General features: G+C 43.2%; 1 protein-coding gene across 1 annotated transcript in view; it reads left to right on the top strand.

Moving 5' to 3' along the window:
• UBE2K (ubiquitin conjugating enzyme E2 K) overlaps nt 1-22,091 on the top strand; it is a 53,125-nt gene that overhangs the window by 5,348 nt on the left and 25,686 nt on the right. The window lies entirely within an intron of this gene.

Raw genomic sequence — 22,091 nt, 5'->3', positions numbered from 1 at the left:
GTGAGTGCTAGGACTCCCACCCCCATCTCTCTCTTCCATTTATATTGTGGAGGATAAAGGGTCCTCCCTGTATGCACCCTGCACATTATATTTTTACCATATATTTCAGTGCTGTCTATCTCTGTTATTTATGCAAATATTTACATTTACACCTTCTACAAAATAAACACACACCACTAACAATGTGGTCCACAAAGCGTTCTTGGGAAAATGAGTCACTCAAAATGGCAAATATGAAAAAATATAAATATTTATTATGAAATATGAAGCATTGATAATATCCAGACAATACAAATTATGCTAAATAGCAATAAATGAAAAAAAGCTCAATAATGGAACTCATACGTGGGTCCAAAATATTGAATGAAGAGTAGCAGCAACACATATATATCTATATATCCTAATCTATGTCCTTATATGATGATAAACACTTACCCTCAAGAGAACGCAGTAATAGAAAAGCAGTCAGCATACTGTATGTAGTAAGATGCGTAGCAGCAAGTATATTCAATATCCTCAATGAGTAAATGGCCTAGAGAACATAATCTAGCCTGACTTTCACATACAGTCATGTGGGTAATCAAAAAAATTAATGATTCCTGGTGGAAAGTACACCATGGTTGGATTTGCAGTTCAGATAGGTAAGTCTCACCGCAGAGTACCTTATTGGCCCGAATATAGTGCGACCCCCTACAGTTTTGCCAACAAAATATTGGAAAAAAGAAAAAAACTATTTGGAAATTCACACTTGTAAGAAATAGAATAACATGCAAAGATCAGCTGAATAGCTCATGAGGGAGGGGGGAGTGGACCGGAGTTGGCCGAGCCTGCAGTGAAGCGCCGGGATTAAATGGCCGCCTCTCCTTACCTGTGGGCCCTCCGCTGTAGCTCCATTGGTCTGTGGCTGTCAGCCTCCCAATGTGCCGGTGACCGGATTCCTGTCGGAGTTCCCTGTTGCTGCGGCTCTCGCCTCCTCAGGTCAGTGTCACCCGCTCTGTTCGGCGCCGTGTCGGGACTACCTGGAGTGCCTTACGGCCATCTTGGATTTTTTCCCCCATATTAAATGCTAGGCTGCGAATATTGTGGAGGTTTTGGCAGGGCAATTTTCAGGGAAAACCTTGTTCTCTATTCGGGCCAATACGGTAGACAGAGTACAACATGAAAAATACTTTCTGATCTCTTATAATAGCAAGAAACCGGATTGCATGTAAACAAAGCCTAGTGTAGAAAATTCTGGCGGATCTCTCGTATAACTTTTCAAGATGGCGCAGAGGTAAGCATTTGAGAGCGAATCCTCTTTCGCCTGGGAGTGGAGCCGGCTCTGTCGGGCAACTCAAATCCATAGAAAGACTCTCTGTGGTTTATGGTGCAGAAAAAAAATATAAATGTATATCTGTTCGCTCTCTGTGGAGCGGACAGTTCTGTGCTGCTAGATACTCCCACAGGTCACAAGTACGTAACACCCCAACACGTGCATTAAACCACTGCTTCATCACCATCTATACAGGTTCTGCCTCTGTTATATTGTCATCACCAATTGACTAATTCAAAATACTATCACCAAAACAGAAGTTAAAACCGCTCAACACAATCATATGCAAGAAAAAAAATGTCGTTCTTTATGGAGATCTTCAGGTTGAACACAATCAAATCTAAAAATCCAGCGACTTTCTTGAATTTTTTTTTTTTAAGCAGTCTTCTCCAAATTGCCCCCTCGAATTCCCATATTAATTTTTTTTCGACTCTGAGATTAACCACTTCAGTGATGTTTGATGCACACGCAAAAAAATGTTGTGCCACACTGGTAAGTTTTTTTTTTTTTTTTTTTTTTTTTTTTTTTTTTTTTTTTCCTAAAGAGATTCAAATCTGTGGGTGCATTAATGATGCAATTAACATGTTCCAAAAGTCTAATACGAAGCTCTCGTGTTGTCATCCCGATATATCTAAGATCACGTGAACATACAGTACACCACTACTTTGGGTTTACAGTTTATGTAATCACGCCGATGTCTCAAATGTTTTTGTGGTTGACAAGTGGCAAGCTTCACAACCTCCACATCTGTGAGCCTGTGACAACAGGAAATCTATGACTTTTTTGATTTGAAAGTTGCTATGGGTGAGAAGATTTAACACTTTGTTCGATTTTTATATTGCATATTGAAACACTATCACACGGTGCTGTGCCCAGAACTGGGTCAAGACACAAATATGCCAGTGCAAACTAGTAGATATGAATTTGATAGTTTTGCCAGGAGTGAATTTCCTTGCCTGCTAACTGTATCCATCAGATTTAAAGACTGTCATCCTCTTTCTATGATGTATCTACTGCTATACCCTCAATCTAGGAGTCTACTGTTAAGTTACCTAGAACTAATTCTAAAATCCTTGGTTTCACTCTAATTTCTTTTAAGTCGTAAACGGACAAGTAGGTATAATCAATTGTAGATTTGGGGTGTAAACTAGAGGCATGTAGTGTACTGTTTGTTGCAGTGGCTTGCGAAATAACTCTAAGTGTACCATCCATATTTTTATTAATTGGAAGGTCCAAAAGGTTAGCCTTGGTATCCCTATCATACGTGATCTTTAGACCAAATAACTAGTATTACCGCTTGTACCAGAATTTTTAAGAACATCATCCCACTGCTATATATCTTCTTCAATGCCAGATTTTCTAAGTGGGACAAATGAGAAATCATATGTATATATGTATCTTATGTTTAATGTTGTGTGTAAAACTAATAAAGTATGAATTTGTGAGCATATAACTATTGACAGAGTAAATTGCAGGGTCTAAATATCTTACTTTTGTCCTGAACTATCTCTGCAGTCAAATTCTCCTGTAGTAATTCTTCTAAAACAGGGGTGGGGAACGTCAGGCCATACGGCCCTCGAAATCATTTGGTGTGGCCCTGCTAAGGCAATTGCTATAACTGGGGTCGCGCTAATTTAAAAAAAAATGGCCGCTGCACGCCCGATCGGGAGGAGGTGGTGTGGGGCGCCGCCAGCCCTACACGATCCACAGCAGCCACCGTACTAGCCCCAGCAATCCCCCAGCAGCCACCGCACTTCCCCCGCAGCATTCCCCGCACTTCCCCCATGCTTCTCCAGCAGTTCCCCCCGCACTTACCCCAGTATCCGCCCTACACGATCCCCCCCCAGCAGCAGCAACTACCAGATGTAGGGGGGCGGGGTTCTGTGTGCCTACATGCCTGCAGTGTGCCTGCCGTGTGCCTGCCTGTCTGTGTCTGTATGGCCCGCGAACGATGTTATAAATATCCAAATGGCCCTTGGCAGAAAAAAGGTTCCCCACCCCTGTTCTAAAACATGTACGTTTTCCTTTTCCTAATTCTTGAAGTATTTTCTTCATCATGGAAAAAATGTATGTAATGAGTTTCCAATAGAAAAGATTCAAATCTTTAACCCACTCAAAATAGTTTAAATGCTTTGCCGGAGAAAAGGTAAGCCCCTTATTTAGAACCAAAACCTGTGGTTCTGTCAAAATGTGAAGACAAATGAAGAATTTGTCAATCTGCTTCCAATGCTGGCAACTCCAATCCAGTAGTTATTTCCCGGACCTCAGTTGGTGTCCTCGTCATTCTCTATTTCTGTGATCTTAGATTACTTCCCATGTCTTGTATGTCTTTCTTGGGGCGTCTCTTCTCGATATTCTAGTTCCCTGTGGGCCAAATGTCTTTCAATGTCCTAAAAAAGACTTGTCTCTGGAGGCAGACATGGGTGCAGAGATTCCAGAATCATCTTATGTTCTACTTTGGAGTCCAATTTACTTCGCTCAGTTCTACAAAAGCACTGGCTAGGCTTGTCTTGACCCTGTTCTGGGTACAGATCCAAGATCTAACAAGTTATTCGATCTTCTCACCTATAGCTGCTACTTTCAAAGCAAAAGTCATAGATTTTCTGTTATCACAGGCTCATATTGATGTGGAGGTTGTGAAGCTTGCCTCTTTGTCAACCACAAAAAATGTTTGAGACTCGAGACACCTGTGTGATTACATAGACAAAACCAAAGTAATGGTGTACTGTCTGATATGCCCATGTGGCCTTAGATCTTAGGTGACAGCACGAGAACTTGATAGGAGACTTTTTGGAACATGCTAATGGCATCATTAATGCATCCAGAGAAGTGAATCTGTTTAGAAAACTTACCCGTGTGGTACAACTTTATTTTTATTTTTTCATGTTCATCAAGCATCACTGAAGGGGTTCATCTGTGTTGGAGTTGCTAAAGTTAATATGGGATTTCGAGTTGGCACCTGCTTGACACAAAAAAAGTCGTTGGATTTTTTTATTCGATTGTGTTCAACCTAAAGATCTTAATGAACTATTTTTTTTAAACGTATATATGATTGTTTTAAGCTATTTTTATTGTTCTCTTTCTGTATTTTGAATGTCTATTGGAGATGTCATACTTGACGACTATATAACAGAGGCAGAACCTGTATAGTCATGCGCCCTGATAAGCAGTGGTGAAATGCGTGTGTCCGGGTGTTAGTTCTTGTGACCAGTGCAGTATCTAGCAGCACAGACCCATCCGCTCCATGGAGCGGGAACAGATGCATTTTATTTGTCTGCACCCCAAAGACTTTGAGTCTTTCTATGGATTCAAGTTGCCTGGGACGGAGCCCGGCTCCACTCCCGGGCAAAGAACAAGTCTGTCTCTGAGGAACGCTTACCTCTGCGCCATCTTGAAAAGTTATACAAGAGTTCTGCAAGTATTTTATACACTGGAACTTTGTGCATGAAAACAATTTGGTTTCTTGCAAATATAAGATCAGAAAGTCGCACCCTCTTCCCCCCCCCCCCCCCATCCGCCCCTTCTATTTTTTTATTTTTTATTTTTTTAACCTCCTTTTGGAAGCTCGTCTCTATTTTATCCATGCTCTTCAGTTTGAATAAATATGATATTACTATGTCTAATGTTGGAGGTGATGGAGATACCCACTGCAGCATAATTGCTTTTGTGTCTGCTAGCAGCACCATTTCAGAGGCTTTTACTGCTTTGTTTGTCAACTTCCTCATCTAGCCATAAATCTATGTTGGCAAATAACACCATTGGGTTCTTATGTTTTGTGACTTGGAGTGTTTTTGCTACATAGTCTATAGTGTCCTCCCACAATTTTCGATGAATCTGCATGACCACAAGCAATGCACTTGGGGCATTGGTTAGTAGCTCCCATTAATGGATGAAGGTTCTTGTTGAATGCAGCATATGCCCTCTGTGTTATTTTGAATTGGACTTTTCTCTATGGCTCTGCTAGCATTGGGGCAAGTCTATGGTGCTGGCGCGCGATAGAGCGATCTGTGAACTACAGATCCACGTGACGGGGAGGCATGTCGGAAGCGTGACAGATGACATCATGGAGCTGGTTCGCCCTCATTGGAGCGAACCGTTCGCGTGAACCGGCTGCCGCGAGACAATAACATTATTTTGTTGCGTGAACAATTGGGCGCGCCATCGCGTGCACTATGGCTGTCCTCATTGAGGAACGGCAGTTGTAAAACATACAGGACCCCTATAAGCTCATATTGAACCCCCAAAGTAACCACAACATGTATGTATGTATGTATGTATGTGTGTCAGAGTGCTACTGAGCATGGCAATATATATTTTAAACCAGACACAGAACATGAAACACAGACAGAGCTCAGTGCTACATCCAAAGACACTAATACACGGTAGTGTGTGTGTGTATATTGTGTGTGTGTGTGTGTGTGTGTGTGTGTATACATATACATATATACACACATACATATACACACATATATATATATATATATTTTGTATACATATATACACACACACACACACACACACACCACACACCACACACCACACACCACACACCACACACCACACACCACACACCACACACCACACACCACACACCACACACCACACACCACACACCACACACCACACACCACACACCACACACCACACACCACACACCACACACCACACACCACACACACACACACACATATATACATATATACATATATATACACACACACACACATATATATATATACACATATATATACACACACACACACACACACATATATACATATATATACACACACACACACACACACACATATATATATATACACATATATATACACACACACACACACACATATACATACACACATACTCCTTGGTGAAGCCAGTTTCCTGAAGTTTGTGGTTATATATATATATATATATATATATATATATATATATATATATAACTGTATGCTCATCTGCAGGTCTGCAACCCCACCTTTCACCATTATCACCAAGCATACAGCACTTCCACTGCAGCAAGGGATTCTGGGAAATGACATGCAAATGAGCACTCAGTGCCACTTTTTGCTTCAAAAAACATATTTAATATGGATTCCTTATATATTTATATATATATATATATATATATATATATATATATATATATATATATATATATATATATTTATATATATATATATATATATATTTATTTTTTTTGTTTTTTTTTGCATGTCATTTCCCAGAATCCCTTGCTGCAGTGGAAGTGCTGTGTGCTGGGTGATAATGGGGAAAGGCGGGGTTGCAGACCTGCCTAAGAGATGCAGATGAGCATACAGTTGTGTGTGTGTGTATGTATGTATGTATGTATGTATGTATCTATATATATATATATATATATATATATATATATATATATCTATATATATATATATATATATATATATATATCTCATACGAACCAGCCCAAAGACCAGTAAGGAGACAGCAACCAGCGAGGTGTAATCCAAAATAATCTGTATTGAAATGAACAGATACACGAAAGCCAACGTTTCGGTCTCTCAGGGACACCTTCCTCAGGGCCTTTTGCACGGCCCTGAGGAAGGTCTCCCTGAGAGACCGAAACGTTGGCTTTCGTGTATCTGTTCATTTCAATACAGATTATTTTGGATTACACCTCGCTGGTTGCTGTCTCCTTACTGGTCTTTGGGCTGGTTCGTATGATTTGTGGATTCCTATGGGACTAGCAACTGCCTTTTGCTTTACATTAGAGTGCTGACTGCTTCATTTATGTTATATATATATATATATATATATTTAAAATGGTCTTTTAGTTTAACTCTTTGGCCAACAGCGGTTGTACTCAGCATGGACGCGGCCTTAGTTTATATATCCTTAATAGACCAACTTGGAGTTAATCTATATCATATATTTCTGTAAAGTCTCTTTGCCATGATATTGGTGTATTTTGTAGTCATTGCCTCCGGTCAGCTCCTCTCACTAGATTGGACAATTTCAATATATTGCATCTGTTTTCTTGCATGGTCAAAATAGTAATCGAAGCTGTTATTTTGTAATATGCATTTTTTTTTTAAGTGTTTGTTATTCTTTCCACCCCCCCCCCCCCCTCAACTCTCTCTTTTTTTCATGCTTCGCTCCTTGAAGGGAATGAACGCTTGCTTTCCCTATATCAAATTGTCTGAATAATCTATCACTTTTGTCACCCAGATTTTAAAAGATCTTTGCTCTTTTCCTGGAATACATTTTGAGTTTTCCTGGAGAGGCAAATATCTTGATACAGCATTGACTAACCCCAATTTTTTCCTTGTTTCCCTCCAGGCAATTATGGTGTCTTTTTTTACCATCACTGTGTGTTTTATGTGCAGTGGAATTTCACCTAATTTCTTATGCAAGATCTCTTAAAGATAGTGGTTTTACCAATTGTTTACTTAACATATTGGATGAGTAATCATTTTTTCCCCAAGATCCAATCTCCTACATGCCTAAGAAGACATGTGAGATTGTAATTTTTTTTGTATGCCGGTAGGTTGATCCCACCCAAATCTTTAGATAAAAAAAAAAAGCAGAATAGCACAGGTAAAATTATGTTTGTTACTTCCATAGAAATGTTGTCATGGCTATGTTCTTTTACATCTTTGTGTTGCATCAGAACTGGCAGGGTCTGCATGAGGCTTACATCTGGCAAATTACATCATCTTTACCACATATCCTCTGCCAAATAGGGACAATGGAAGATCCATCCACTTTTTTAATTCATCTACAATCTTTTTTTCTAATGGGTCTGAAATGAATTATAATCTAGTTTTCCCAATTCTGACGTGAATATTGTTTCTAGGTATCCAGGGGGTTTAGTTGTGATTGGTATACTGTAGATACAGTATATTCTTTGTTACTGTATTTTCTGGTTTGGCTATGTACATTAGTCCTACTTTGTTCAAGTTTATTTTGAACCCCGCAAACGATCCAAATTTCTCGATTTTTTTTTTGTTTTTAGTATGCCGGTAAACATTTTATCAGGTTGCGAAAAAAACATGAATATAACGTCTGCTAACATTACTAGTTTCAATTCCACTGACTCAATCCCTATTCCCCTGAATTCTTTCATATGACAAAGGTATTGTGCCAGTTGTTCAATTGCCAAATTGAATAAGAGCGGTGAGCGGGGACACCCTTGATGCGTACCTCCTAAATAGTTCAAATTCTTCTTATAGCTAGCCTGATGCTATTATCTTGGCCTTTGGGCTTACATTGGCTTTAGCATATCATTAAACTGTCCCTGGAATACCAATCTGTCTAATGTTTCGAGTAGCAGTTCCCAGTGTACATTGTTAAAAGCCTTTTCGGCATCTACCGATATGATGACTTTGTTCTTTAATTTGTGTATATTGACTCTGTTAGTTGCTGTTATTACAGTTCTTATATTTTTTCCTACTTTGAAAACCTTCATCTTCTCATATTCTCATTTTTAATAGTTACTCCATAGCCATCCATAAAACCCCTCCACAGAATACATTGAAGCAAGCTCTAAACAGACCATGTTTATAGGAACTTGTCACAGGGGCCATATTTTATTCCCACGTCTGGCAAGGCAACCACCTTTATTTTAAAACTATATCAGTTTGTACCACTAGGTCTGCAAAAGGTGATAAAACACCATAAAACCTCTTTGTACTTGTCGCATTATTTTCAACTTCGAACTGTAGCTCATTAACACCTTAAGAACCAGAGGGATTAAAATACCTAATCTCATGACACCTCCCTTCATAAAATGTGTGAAGGGGCTGATTTACATGCCAGTCCCGCACTCACACGAATAACGCCTTTAGCATTTCCTCTTGGTCCGTAGGGATGACAGGCTGTAATGGGAAGCTGTCTCTGCCCCCCCTTTGGCATAGTCCCCGTTGGACACCCTCCTGAGGTCTTCTGTGATGGCAAGCTGTACTTGTGAGACTATCTTTGCCCCCCACTCCGGTACAACTCCTGTCAGTCACCCTTCCCCGGCCCCAGTAGCTGGAATTGTTCCGTGGGTTCCTGAGTTTGTTGGGTCACCGCGGTCTCATATTGGGTAACGATCTTTCCAAGATCATTACCTAGTAACACATTAGCAGGAATAACATAAATTACGCCTACCTCCCACACGCCCTGCCTAGTGTCCCCATTCAAGTATACCTTTGCCACTGACAACATAGTGGCCCCCTCCTACCACCCCCATATACGTCCTTCCAGGAATGATTTCCCCAGGCTGCACCAGGGTAAGTGTAGCACCAGAGTCTCTCAGTCCTTGGGTGAGTTTCTGACCCACCAGGACTGGCTGAAGGTAGGCATCGTTGTTTTTTTGCCCAGGTACCACACGGGCACCTAAGCGAACTCCTGAGGGGCGATCCCCTCCAGAGGCAGTTGCAGTCCTCTTCCTTTCTGGGAAGTTGGTGCTGATGTGCTCCAGCTGTTGGCAGGCAAAACACAGACTGGTACCCCCCTGTCTCGGTGTGCAAACCACCCTCCCAAAGAAAGCCTCAGTTGGTGTAACAAGAGGAGGTTGGGGGGTTTCCTCAAATTTACCCCCCTTCCATGTTGGCAAATGCTCCATCCTGGGTTTTGAAGAGATGAGACCTCTGCTGCTTGGTTCTGGCAATTCCTTCTGGAGCTTGGCACGTTTCAGCTGTTGCCGTGGGCCTGCAGCATCTCTCGCTTCTGCAGCAGCTTGCCTTTCTCTTTCTGCAGCACATCTCACTACGATGTGTTCTGAAGCTGTTTTTTCTCTCTCAGCCTCACGCTCTTGGGACTGGGTGATGAGCTGCAACAGCATTGCATCATCTACTGGTCCCAGGCACTTGTGGGTGATTTCCAGGGCTAAGCCACACTGTTCCACTGCTGTGGTCATCCTGGCCCGGTGTAGCATCTTGCGCTCTGTCATCTTCCAGCAAGACTTTTGTGAGCTCTTCTTTATCTTTACCCAGACCTTGGAGATCACTCTCCTCACACAGAGCCACCAGTGTCTCTCTTATCTGGCGTTGGTATAAAGCAGCCATATTCATTACACTTTACTAAAAATAACTTTTTAATGTTTCGTTTGTCTCGCAGGCATAAACGCAAACCACTAAAAAGCTCTGATATTAATACAAATTGTTATCCCACCGCTATGTCACCATTTTGTCACGTACGGAACCTTGTGAGCCCGCCACCTGCATACCGGACAAGGGTTAATACTCGTGCCTGCAAGCGCTCCCACTTTTCACCTCTGTAGAGGTCTGTCAAATGGACAATATCTCCTCTACAGGACAAGGGTTAATACACAAACCACAAGCTGCTCCACTCTTCACCTTCGCAAATGTCCCTCAAATGAGTTATATCTATCTTGAATCCGTCCCAATATACCACCGCCACGAACAGCACACAAGTGAGCACGTGACTTAGATATGCAATCAGGGTTAATACACATGGCTACTCTAGCCAACTCCCCTTTCGCCTGCGCAAGGTACCTCCTGTGAGTTAATATTAACCTCTACTCAATTGCAAATCATATCTATCCACTGCCACCACCTAAGGTAGTTATGCAAACCAAAGATGTCAAATTAATATTTGCGAGGGCCCCAGGTCCCTGTTTGTTATAGAAAAACTTTGCACTTTCACAAATCAGTGGTAGCAAAATGTGTCCGAAAACATTAATACTCTCCCCAGAGCGTGCAATAGTTCATTCAGAGCCCAAAGCATTACTTATGTATGTACATTCCCTCCCCCCCCCCCCTTGGGTTACAGAAAAAAAGTTTACAAGAAACATAGTTACAAATGAATGCAGAACAGCATGTTGAAATACAAGGATAAAACACAAAAGAAAACGTTATACATCACCCTACGACATATGTTTTTCTCGCAGAGCGGTCACTGATAAGAGATGATGAGATACCATATCTGGTCCCAGATACACCTCTGTAGACATCTGATTATTATAATCTTTGCTCAGACTTCCCATGTAAACCACATAAATCCACCCCCTGTCGTAAATCAGCTGTAAGATTGACGGTTTTACAACAGAGGAAACAAAACTCTTACCAACGAAGTTTGAATTGTGCCTCATTATATAACTGCACTTATAACATCACTTCAATAATACTTGCACACGAGACACATCAGTACATTCAGGCCCGCAATGCGGACGCGGCAAGACTAAATATGACCATCTTAATCCTAAATTCAAGTGGCACAGGGATATCTGTATTAGTACCTGCTAGACCTGACGTGTCTGTAATCATCATGTGCCACTCAGTTCCACGGATACACACGTCATTTTTAGCATATCTAGTCGAGGACATCACAGGATATTCTCATTTTTAATAAAGTCACTCTTAGTTTGATACATTAGATACGCCCCATGGCCATCCATAAAACCCATCCACAGAATGCTTTGAAGCTCGCTCTAAACAGACCATGTTTATAGAAATTTGTCACGGGCCATATTTTTTTCCCACGTTTGGCAAGACAACTGCACTTATCTTGAGACTATATCAGTTTGTACTACTAGGTCTGCAAAAGGTGATAACATACCATAAAACAGGAGTGCGCAAACTTACTGCGCTGCACCCCCACTGCATGCTCTCCCCCTCGTTCGTGCCCCGCTCACCTCTAATATTGCGTTAAATGATGCTGCGGGGTGACGTCACGTGACCCTGGCGTCTTTTGACGCCACGTCACCATGGCAACGGGCATCAGTTGCCATAGACGCTTGGTTGAAGCTGGGTAAGTTTACAGAGGCCTCGCACTCTTGGCACAGTGCCTTTTGTAAACGCTGGGCCCCCCAGAAAAGTCTTGCGCACCTCTGCCATAATACCTCTGTACTTTTCGCACCCAACTTCAATCAAGCCTCTTTGAAGATCCCACAGATTCATGACAAGCCAGACCCCAAATTTTGTATTTTCAACTTCATACTGTAGCTCATTAACCCCTTAAGCACCGCAGGGATTAAAATACCTAATATCTCATGACATTATCATGACTGTGTGTGTGTCGCGACTTACCAACATGCTGTTAGTGTCTGTGGAGGGTGGATGCCTGTCGTGCCTGATCACCAAAGCTTGTAGTACACTTCATACACGACGTTGCTACCAAGGAGTTACTGGTGGTTTTTGAGACCTGCAGCCAGCTTCAAGGAGGCTCAATAAGTGGGAATGTATGTATTCAAGGTGTTGGTAAGGGCTGCGGTGGTCCGTGGTAAATATATATGTTTCCGCCCCTACCCCTCCGCCCCCCATCTTGTCTGCGGATTTCGCCAATTCAGAAGTTGTTCCCTGCTGCTGATTTTCGCAGAGTGGCGGTGACTGCTGTGTGCGGCATCCTCAATCCGCAATCAGTGGTCGGTCATGGAGGGGTCTTGGAGGTCCCGGATGAACGTTGAGAGCTGTGGTGGTTTACCGGGGTGTTTATAGGTGCCTTCAGATTCTTTTGCTGCTTTTTTTTTTTTTAGGGGGGGGGGGGGGGGGGGGTTTAGGGGCTTTTTCCGTTCAAGGCTCAACTCTTTGAAAGTCTGTTTTCACACTGGCAATTACAAGTATAGAGCAAAGAAGGAAAAACACAAAATGAGAGCGCGCACAAAAAGTGTATACCAAGTGATATCTATATCATACAAATAGGAATATCAATGTGTGATATAGTGAAAATACTAATAAAGTGCAATAGAATTATTAATCCAGAGAAGGAAAACTACAATAACGAGAGCCAATGTAGAAGTTCCTATATTGAATACGGATAATATGGAGAACAATACGGAAACTTTGCAGGGAAATATATAAATTAATGACACTATCTCCATCCCTTTTATAACTAACTATAACTCCCTTGGGACACAGATTAAAAGTATCATTCATAAGCATTGGGGAATACTTGAAAATGACCCTGTATTAGGGGCTGTTTTATCTAGACCTAAGGCCATCTTGAGAAGTCAAACTTTAAACGTTTACTAGCTCAAAATGATATTAGTATACCATTGAATAAGATCCCCAGTTAGACCTGGTTACCAGAGAGGCCTAAGGGTAATTTCACCTATAGTAGTTGTTTGGCCTGTAGGATGCTTCACTGATAGGAAGAATGTCTCTACTAAAGGATCGCATGAGGTGTTTAAGAACAAGCTGTGCATTACATGCACTACTACCCATGCGGTTTATTACCTAGATTGCCCCTGTGGTTTGGCACATATAGGAGGAACCAAAAGAAAATTTAGGAGAAGGATACTAGAGCATGGGATGAAGATCAGGGTTTGACAAACATAGTGTTTCGAGACACTTAAAAACACATCACAGACCCACCCTACCCTAATGAAATATAAGGGGAATGATGTTGTTCCTATTAATGGAAAAGGTGGTGAGAGGGATCTATCGAAACAAGAGTTATTGGATATATAGGCTTAAGACCACCATTCCACCTGGAATCAATGAAGATATTGACATTGTATCACTTCTATAATAGTTGGTAATTCCCGAGATATTTGCAGTTTCATTGCCCCCTTGTGATATTCCTTGCCTGCTGTGCTGCTTCTCGTAATCGAACCACTGGGATTTTATGTGTCTTATACCCTTTTTTTTTTTTTTTAAGGAACCCAAAGATAAATTCTGAGGAACCCCCAACCCTCTCTACCAGTGTGTCTGTGATCAGACACATTGTAAATTCTCCTGTATTTGATACAATTTTCAATTTCCCAAAAATTACAGTGAATCCTTTAGGCATGCCTGGGGGAATTCCCGGGAACCCTGGTTGAAAAACACTGGTCTAATCTTATATACTATATTAGTGAAAGCACTGTATGCCTGCCTGCCTGCCTGCCTGCCTGCCTGCCTGGATGTCCGGTGTCCCTAGAGGAAATCTCATTGGTCCCTTGGCCCGCCCCCGCACACCTCTCATTGGCCTGAGGCGGAGTGACGGGCCAAAAGACACACAGGGACACACACACACACACAGGGACACACACACACACAGGGACACGGACACACACACTGAGACACACGGACACACACACGGACACAGGGACATGGACACACACGCACACACGGACACAGGGACACGGACACACACACGGACACACACACGGACACACACACGGACACAGGGACACACACACACATACACAGTAGGGGGGGGTGTACATTAGCAGCATGTATAACCAGGGGGGTGGGGCTCACATACCCGCCAGTCCCGGAGCCTCTGCCTCTTCCTCCCCGAACATCAGCCTCCACACCCGCGCGCACCTCCTCCTCTCCCCGTGTCTCCCTGTTTCCTGCGCTTTCAGCCCTATCCCCCCCCCCCACCCCCGGCGCCACTACAGTCAGCGGGGGAGCGAGTGCCCGGGACACAGCGGGGGAGCGGCCACAACACGCTGCCTCCCGCCTCAGATCCACGTGGGAGCTTCCGGACGGGTGAGTGAGCGACCTTCACTTCCCCTCACCTCCCCTCCACCCCCTCCCCCCCCGGCGCAGCTACAGTCAGCGGGACACAGCGGGGGAGCGAGCGCCCGGGACACAGCGGGGGAGCGAGCGCCCGGGACACAGCGGGGGAGCGGCCACAACAAGCTGCCTCCCGCCTCAGATCCACGTGGGAGCGGCCGGACGGCTGAGGGAGCGGCCGGACGGCTGAGGGAGCGGCCGGACGGCTGAGGGAGCGGCCGGACGGCTGAGGGAGCGGCCTTCACCCCCCTTCACCACCCATCACCCACCCTCACCTCCCTCCACCTCCCCTTCACCCCCCTCCACCTCCCCTTCACAGCCACAGCAGCACTACCACCACACATGGGCCGTGTGGACCACTCCCCACCCAAATGCCACACCCACACCACAAACATCCCGGGCAACGCCGGGGCTCTCAGCTAGTGTGTCTATAAATAGCTTTACACACATGGACGTTGTTTTGGACCCAAAACTGGAACAACCTACCAGAGACTCTCACATCCACCACCAGTTTAAGTTCTTTCAAATCTAAGGCTGTCTCACATTTTAATCTGGTCTGTAACTGTTTCATACGCCCATAATATATATTTTCTTTAACTGTGCACACAATGTCTTGTATATAATGTATACCTTGTTCATTTATGTAACTGTATTTGTAACCATGTACTATTTGTTTTACTCTGTGCCCAGGACATACTTGAAAACGAGAGGTAACTCTCAATGTATTACTTCCTGGTAAAACATTTTATAAATAAATACTACACGTCCATTCCTATCTTTAGGATGTATAGACAGACCCCCAAGCCTTCACGTTTTCCATATCGGAGTTATGCATATATGCCTTTCTACAGAACCCTGATGTGTAGTTCTACAGGTCGGCACCATTCATATATAGACTGTTTTGCTTCCTCCATGTGCCTGTCCATTAAACTGGACTCTAATCAGTTCCTGTCTGCCCCATATAATGTGTAGTTCAACATTTCCTACTCTAATATTGCTACCATTGCAACATTTGTTATACATTTTTGAGTGTTACAATAACATTATGTTGCCATTAATTCATGTTTTTGAATTTGTATCCATTTTTCTCCTCTTTTCGTGTACATTGAGACTTAACCTCTTGTTGTTGTGATATATTGTTCCCCTTTTTTTAGAGTTATTTGTAAAATTCTGTTAAATGTTTTTTAATACCATATTTCCTTGATTCTAAGACGCACATTTTTTTCCCATTTTCACATCTGTATTTGGTCTGCGTCTTGGAATAGTTTAAAAAAAAAAGAGAAAAAGTCTGCAAAGGGGCGCTGCTGGAGCAGCCGCAGCGGCGATGTTTATAGCGCCCAGCAGCAGCTCGGCAGTCTTACCCGACTCCGATCATGGCTGTTAAGCCCCCCGTCGACTTTCGGCCTGGCGGGCAAGTGTGAACGGGACCGAAACTCCTCTCCTCCCTCCACAATATCCGGCTGTTTAGCTCCCGGTGACCCTCTGACCAGGGAAGGGGTGACTGGTGTGCACATAGGACCTGCCCTCCCGCAACCCACACCACCAAACCCGTTAAGCCCTTGTAAGGCTGCGATTATAGTGAGCAACTGGAGATTTTCCTTCAAGGGATGTGAGCAGCCCAAGTGGCGGACTGAGTCCAGAGAGGGAAATCTGTATGGCTGCCACGGGCAACTACCACCGTCCAGGGAGAACGTTGCCGGTTATCGATCTACTACCCGGTTGACCTGGACTGTGAAGGGCAGCGGATGATGGTTTCAATCTGGCCATTACGGTTTTTAAGCCCACAGCTTTTTATATTGTTTGTTCTTGTACAAGCATACCGTACCATTGTACTTAATACATCTTATTTTTAATATACTGCACCACGAGAGGGTTTGTGCTTTTCTTTTCTGTCCCTATAGAAAAAAACACCTGCCAAAGCAAGTGGAAAAAGATCCTTATAGTACCAGCACTTACTCAGAGTGAGTGCTGGTACTATAGGGGTCTTTTTCCACTTGCTTTGGCAGGTGTTTTTTTTGTCCATTTACCCTTTTCCACCCCTGGCACCACTCCATAGACTGTAGCAAGAGCTCTCCTCTCTCTCCTCCCCCTCCCTACACTCATTCTCTTTCTCATAGATTTTCTGTCCATATAGAAGCAAAGAGCAAACAGAGCCTCTTGGTGTAGTACAGGCATACCCCGCATTAACGTACGCAATGGGACCGGAGCATGCATGTAAAGCGAAAATGTACTTAAAGTGAAGCACTACCTTTTTCCCACTTATCAATGCATGTACTGTACTGCAATCGTCCTATACGTGCATAACTGATGTAAATAACGCATTTGTAACAGGCTCTATAGTCTCCCCGCTTGCGCACAGCTTCGGTACAGGCAGGGAGCCGGTATTGCTGTTCAGGACGTGCTGACAGGCGCATGCGTGAGCTGCCGTTTGCGTATTGGGCAATATGTACTTACTCGCGAGTGTACTTAAAGTGAGTGTACTTAAAGCGGGGTATGCCTGTATATTGGGAAGTAGTAGAAACAAAGTAACCCAATGCACTTAATGATTCAGCTCTCCACAAATAGCTAATCAGTTCATGCAGTCCACAAGGTATCTGTGCGATGCAGTCAGTCTCTCCATGGGTGGTGTCTCAGATACTCGCTGCAGCCTTTTTACCAACTGCTTCACTCTCCCTAGCTCCGTTTTGCATGCTTTTTTTTTACTCCGTGTCTGTGATATCCAGTATCCTATTTGCGTTTCTTTCTTTTAGTCAATACTTCTTCTAAAGCATTACGTTTCAATAAATTAAAAAGGGCATCATGGAGGAGGGGCATGGGCTACTTTTTAAGGTGCTAAAGTTTTTTGTTTTTTTAAAATATATATATACATTAATAAATGTCACTTATCATTTTTAGACGGACAAAAATATTCCCAACAAGGAATTTTTACAACTTAAATCTTTTTACATAAAAACAGTACCGAACAATCTTCTCACTAGGTTTGAGTCGCTCTGCCTAAATGACACAGGGACCCCGGGCCTCATCTCGCTGTTGTATGGCCTGGTGATAGGCTCTCCCCCGATGACCAATAAAAAACTTAAATACATGTCCCAAAGGGAATAAGATTTGGGGGAGGAACTGGACGAGGAGGACTGGAATGTCATTCTCCTGGCTGTGGCCAAGTCCTCGATCTCCACCACCATTAGGGAAAATGCGTACATGGGGTTGATGCAGTGGTACCTCACTCCCTTTAAGATCACGCGGTTTGTCCCAGGGTACCCTCGGCTTGCCCCAAGGGATGCGGAGGCCCGGCCTCATTTATACACGTGATGGTCTTGCCCTCTGGTGACCTACCTGTGGAGGAAGGTAAGACCATGGATTCATAGACTCCTCCAGATCAACATCACTATGAATCCTTGGCTCTTTTTGCTAAACAGACCCCTGGGCACTGTGTCCAGGCAAGAGAACAGGTTAATTACCCACATTGCCACAGCCACTCATTGCGAACTGGCCTTGGTCTGAAAACAGGCCGGTATTCCCTCCATTCCCAAAATCAAGAACAGGCTAGGATTTATATGCAACATGGAAAAACTAACGGGGCTAGCAAATGATACCTGTGGGGGATTTCTTAAGGTCTGGCAGCCCTGTATCCTTTCAATGGGAGCCCGGGCCTAATTGAAAGATCCTTTATGCTCTAGAAGACAAGGGGCAAGTTCTTACATCATGAATGTTTGGTTCAGTGGTTAACAATGTTATGTATATGGCTCTGCAATGTATTTCAATTAAGGTATTTCTCCCCCCCCCCCAATTCCACCTTCTGTATCCATGTCCCACCCCCCATCTCTTCCCTTCTATTTTTGATTTGATGTACCCCCCTCCCCATGTGAGAACTTCAATAAAATTAAAGTTAAAAAAAAAGTCACATTTTTTTTTCTTTGCAATGATATTCACATTTTTGTATTCTGTGGATTGCTGAATAAATATTTAATTGCTATTTTTCTTTAACGACCTCATGTTGGTAGTTGGTCAAACCAAACAAGTATCTTGTGTTCAACAGTGGTCATCAAAGGTTACACTACTGTAACCTGTTGTCTGGCCTTCCTGCCTCTCACCTGTCTCCCCTACAATCCATCCTAAATGCTGCTAACAGAATCACTCTACTATTTCCAAAATCTGTCTCGGCAACCCCTTTGCTGAAATTCCTCACCTGGCTTCCTATCAAATCCTGTATCACACACTCAATTGTCCTCCTCGCTTTTAAAGCGTTAAACTCTTCTGCTCCTCCTAACATCTCAGCCTTAATTTCTCGCTATACACCATCCTGTCTCTTGCCTTCTACTCAAGGATGTGTTCTCTCTAACCCTTTTGTATTTAAAGCCCTCTCCCGCCTTAAACCCTTCTTACTGACTGCCCAACACCTCTGGAATGCCCTTCCCCATAATATCCGACTAGCTCCCTATATAGCCAAATTTAAGACCCACCTCAAAACACACCTGATTAAGGAAGCATATGAGTAGCTCCATGGGTGATAACTCCTCATACATTAACCTTGGCCCCTTGCAGACGCACTTACCAGAACGCCCTCCTACTGTCTCTACGTTCTTTCTACCAACCAGTTAGATTGTAAGCTCTTCGGAGCAGGGACTCCTTTTCCTAAATGTTACTTTTATGTCTGAAGCACTTCTTTCCTTTATGTGTTATTTATATTATTTGTTATTTATATGAATGTCACGTGTATTACTGCAGTGAAGCGCTATGTACATTAATGGCGCTATATAAATGAAGACATGCATACATACTAGGGGACACAGTCATTGCTAATGATTGGCAATATGACTTTAAAAATTAACTGGAAGCATGCAGCCTGTCTTGCTGATCACAATCTTAAGCGCCGTAATGTTTCATACATTTGGCTACTAAAAATGTGTATATGTTGGAAGTGTATAGAGATACTCTATCATTATGCAATTAACTATTTTGTGATAGAGCAGTTTACAAATTTGTTTGCAAAAAAAATCATTTTTTTTTATGTTTGGAGGATTTTGTTACTGATTTTAATTGTCCTACTCTGAATGTAAATTCATGAGCTAAAGACAATCCCCATAATTGCTTTGTATCATGCCGATTGGAACTAAGGTTTTATTTTATTTTTTCTCTAAATCCACTGGTATTAGAATAATGGGTCTTTTTGGGATAAAGATAATTTAGTACATTTATACTGGACGTTTTCAGATTAGGGGAAGAAAGTATAGATGGATGTCCTTGCCACATACCATGAGAATGGGATTATCTCAAGAAGCAAATTATTAACCTCTGTCTGCTCAAGAGGCCTACACCACATTGCCAAGCATTTGGAGAGAAGCAGTTAAAACATGGATATCCAAATACAGATCTTATATACGTAGGAATAACTTTATATTGTGATGTACTGAGCCAATTGCCCTTGAATCCTATGGAAACTGATATTTGGCATTATACAAAGATATATTGTGTTATCTAGGGGAGCAATGTCACACTACAGCTGTATTTGCTAAAGGTCATTTGTATAGCTTATTTCTGTGGTGTTAGTCTGTACAGTTTCCTTAAAAAAAAATATCTATCTTTCTAAAACAACATTTTGCTGGAAATTATATTTGTTAAAGCCTAATCAAAATGGCCATAGATGGTTACTTGCTGGAAGGTTCTTTGTAGCTGAAGCTTTGAAATTGTTGATGCTCTTTTTATTTTCGGCTGTGAGCTTGAACTGCCCCTCAAAAAGAGCCAATATAGTACTCTTCTTGGTACTTGAGTAAATCTCCCCCTTGCTTTCTCTCCCTCCCCCCCCCCCCCCTCTCTTAGGACACATCTTGTAAAAAAAAAGTTTATGTAGACAGTGCAGTCTTTTCACTTAATTGCATTAAGTAGAAATAGCAATGTTAGTCCAGTTTTTAGAGAAATCCAAATGGGTAAAAAGCGGAGCACAGCATTCGCAAAAATATATGAGGCTACAAACCAAAAGCTAAGTTAAAACCCCTTCATTTACTCTGATGACAACATGGACAGACAAGTCAGTCACTAACGCATTTGGTGCGTTTTCAAAGTGTTTTGCCATTGTAATCAATAATTAATATAACCTAGGCTCAGCCCCCTGCCGGAGGTGATGCAATGCTGTTTTGGCGCGAATATCGCGATACAAACAAGACTGAATGAGGCAAGCCTCCATTTATCTGTTGATCACAGACACCTACCGGATGGAAGCTGAAGCCAGATATAACACATATAAACACATAGAAAACAAATAATATATATTCATATATACTTTTGGTTTGTAGCCCCATATATTTTTGTGAATGCTGTGCTCAGCTTTTTACCCATTTGGATTTCTCTAAGCATACTGTCAGCGTGATGCGCGCACTGAGACTGGACTGCCTAAGATTGAGTACATCTTCATCTTCCTTATGCCTATAGAGACATGAATGTATGAATGTATGAATGTATGTATGAATGTATGTATGTATGTATGTATGTATGTCTGTTGCTCGAGAGGTTGTCTACAGAGGTGATAGACGGGGCAAGACTGTTCATATACAGTTTGTCCTAATATACACCACAGGATATATATACACACACACACACACACACACACACACACACACACACACACACACACACACACACACACACACACACACACACTCATCTGAGCTTATTTACACACTAAATCATGGATTCTTACTAAGGCCAGGTCTCCGCTGTGGTGGACGCTGCAGGGACAAAAGCCGCCCCACAATGGGGCCAGGCCTGCTGAGAGGGGTGGAGCCGCCACGCTGCGTCGACAAACTTCTGCTCAAGAAAATTGAGTTCAGGAGTCGCGATGGAACGCTAGGCCACACTCCACGGCAGTTCAGCCAATGAGGGCGAGAACCTGCCGGGTCACGGCCACGCCCCAGTCCCCCCCCCCCTCCCCCTGTCTTTCCTCCTGCAGCTCACTGCAGACCGGGGGACTCGGCTGCACGCACCGCCTGCCTCGCAGACGCGCGTGCAGCGGGGCCGTAGCCTAAGTCTTTCTTTTACGTCCATCAAGCAAGTTGAATATTTTGAGCACTTATATACCTACTAGCTTTTGTGTCCGGGGAGCTGCCAGCACATCTTCCCTAGCTGCCGGCACATCTCCCCTAGCTGCCGGCACATCTCCCCTAGCTGCCGGCACATCTCCCCGTCGACCCTGCTGTCGGCTTCATCTCCCCACGCTGCTGCTGCATCTCCCCTCGCTGCCGGCACATCTCTCCTCCCCCCCACTGCTGGTACATTTCCCTGCGCTGCTGCCGGCACATCTTCCCGCCCCCCCTCACCTCCTGCTTCTAGCACATCTTCCGGCACATCTCCCCGCG

The sequence above is a fragment of the Ascaphus truei genome, chromosome 1 (assembly GCF_040206685.1).
Source record: "Ascaphus truei isolate aAscTru1 chromosome 1, aAscTru1.hap1, whole genome shotgun sequence".
Classification (NCBI taxonomy): Eukaryota; Metazoa; Chordata; class Amphibia; order Anura; family Ascaphidae; genus Ascaphus; species Ascaphus truei.
The sequence above is the reverse complement of the archived record's forward strand: the minus strand, read 5'-3'. Positions and strand labels throughout refer to the sequence as shown.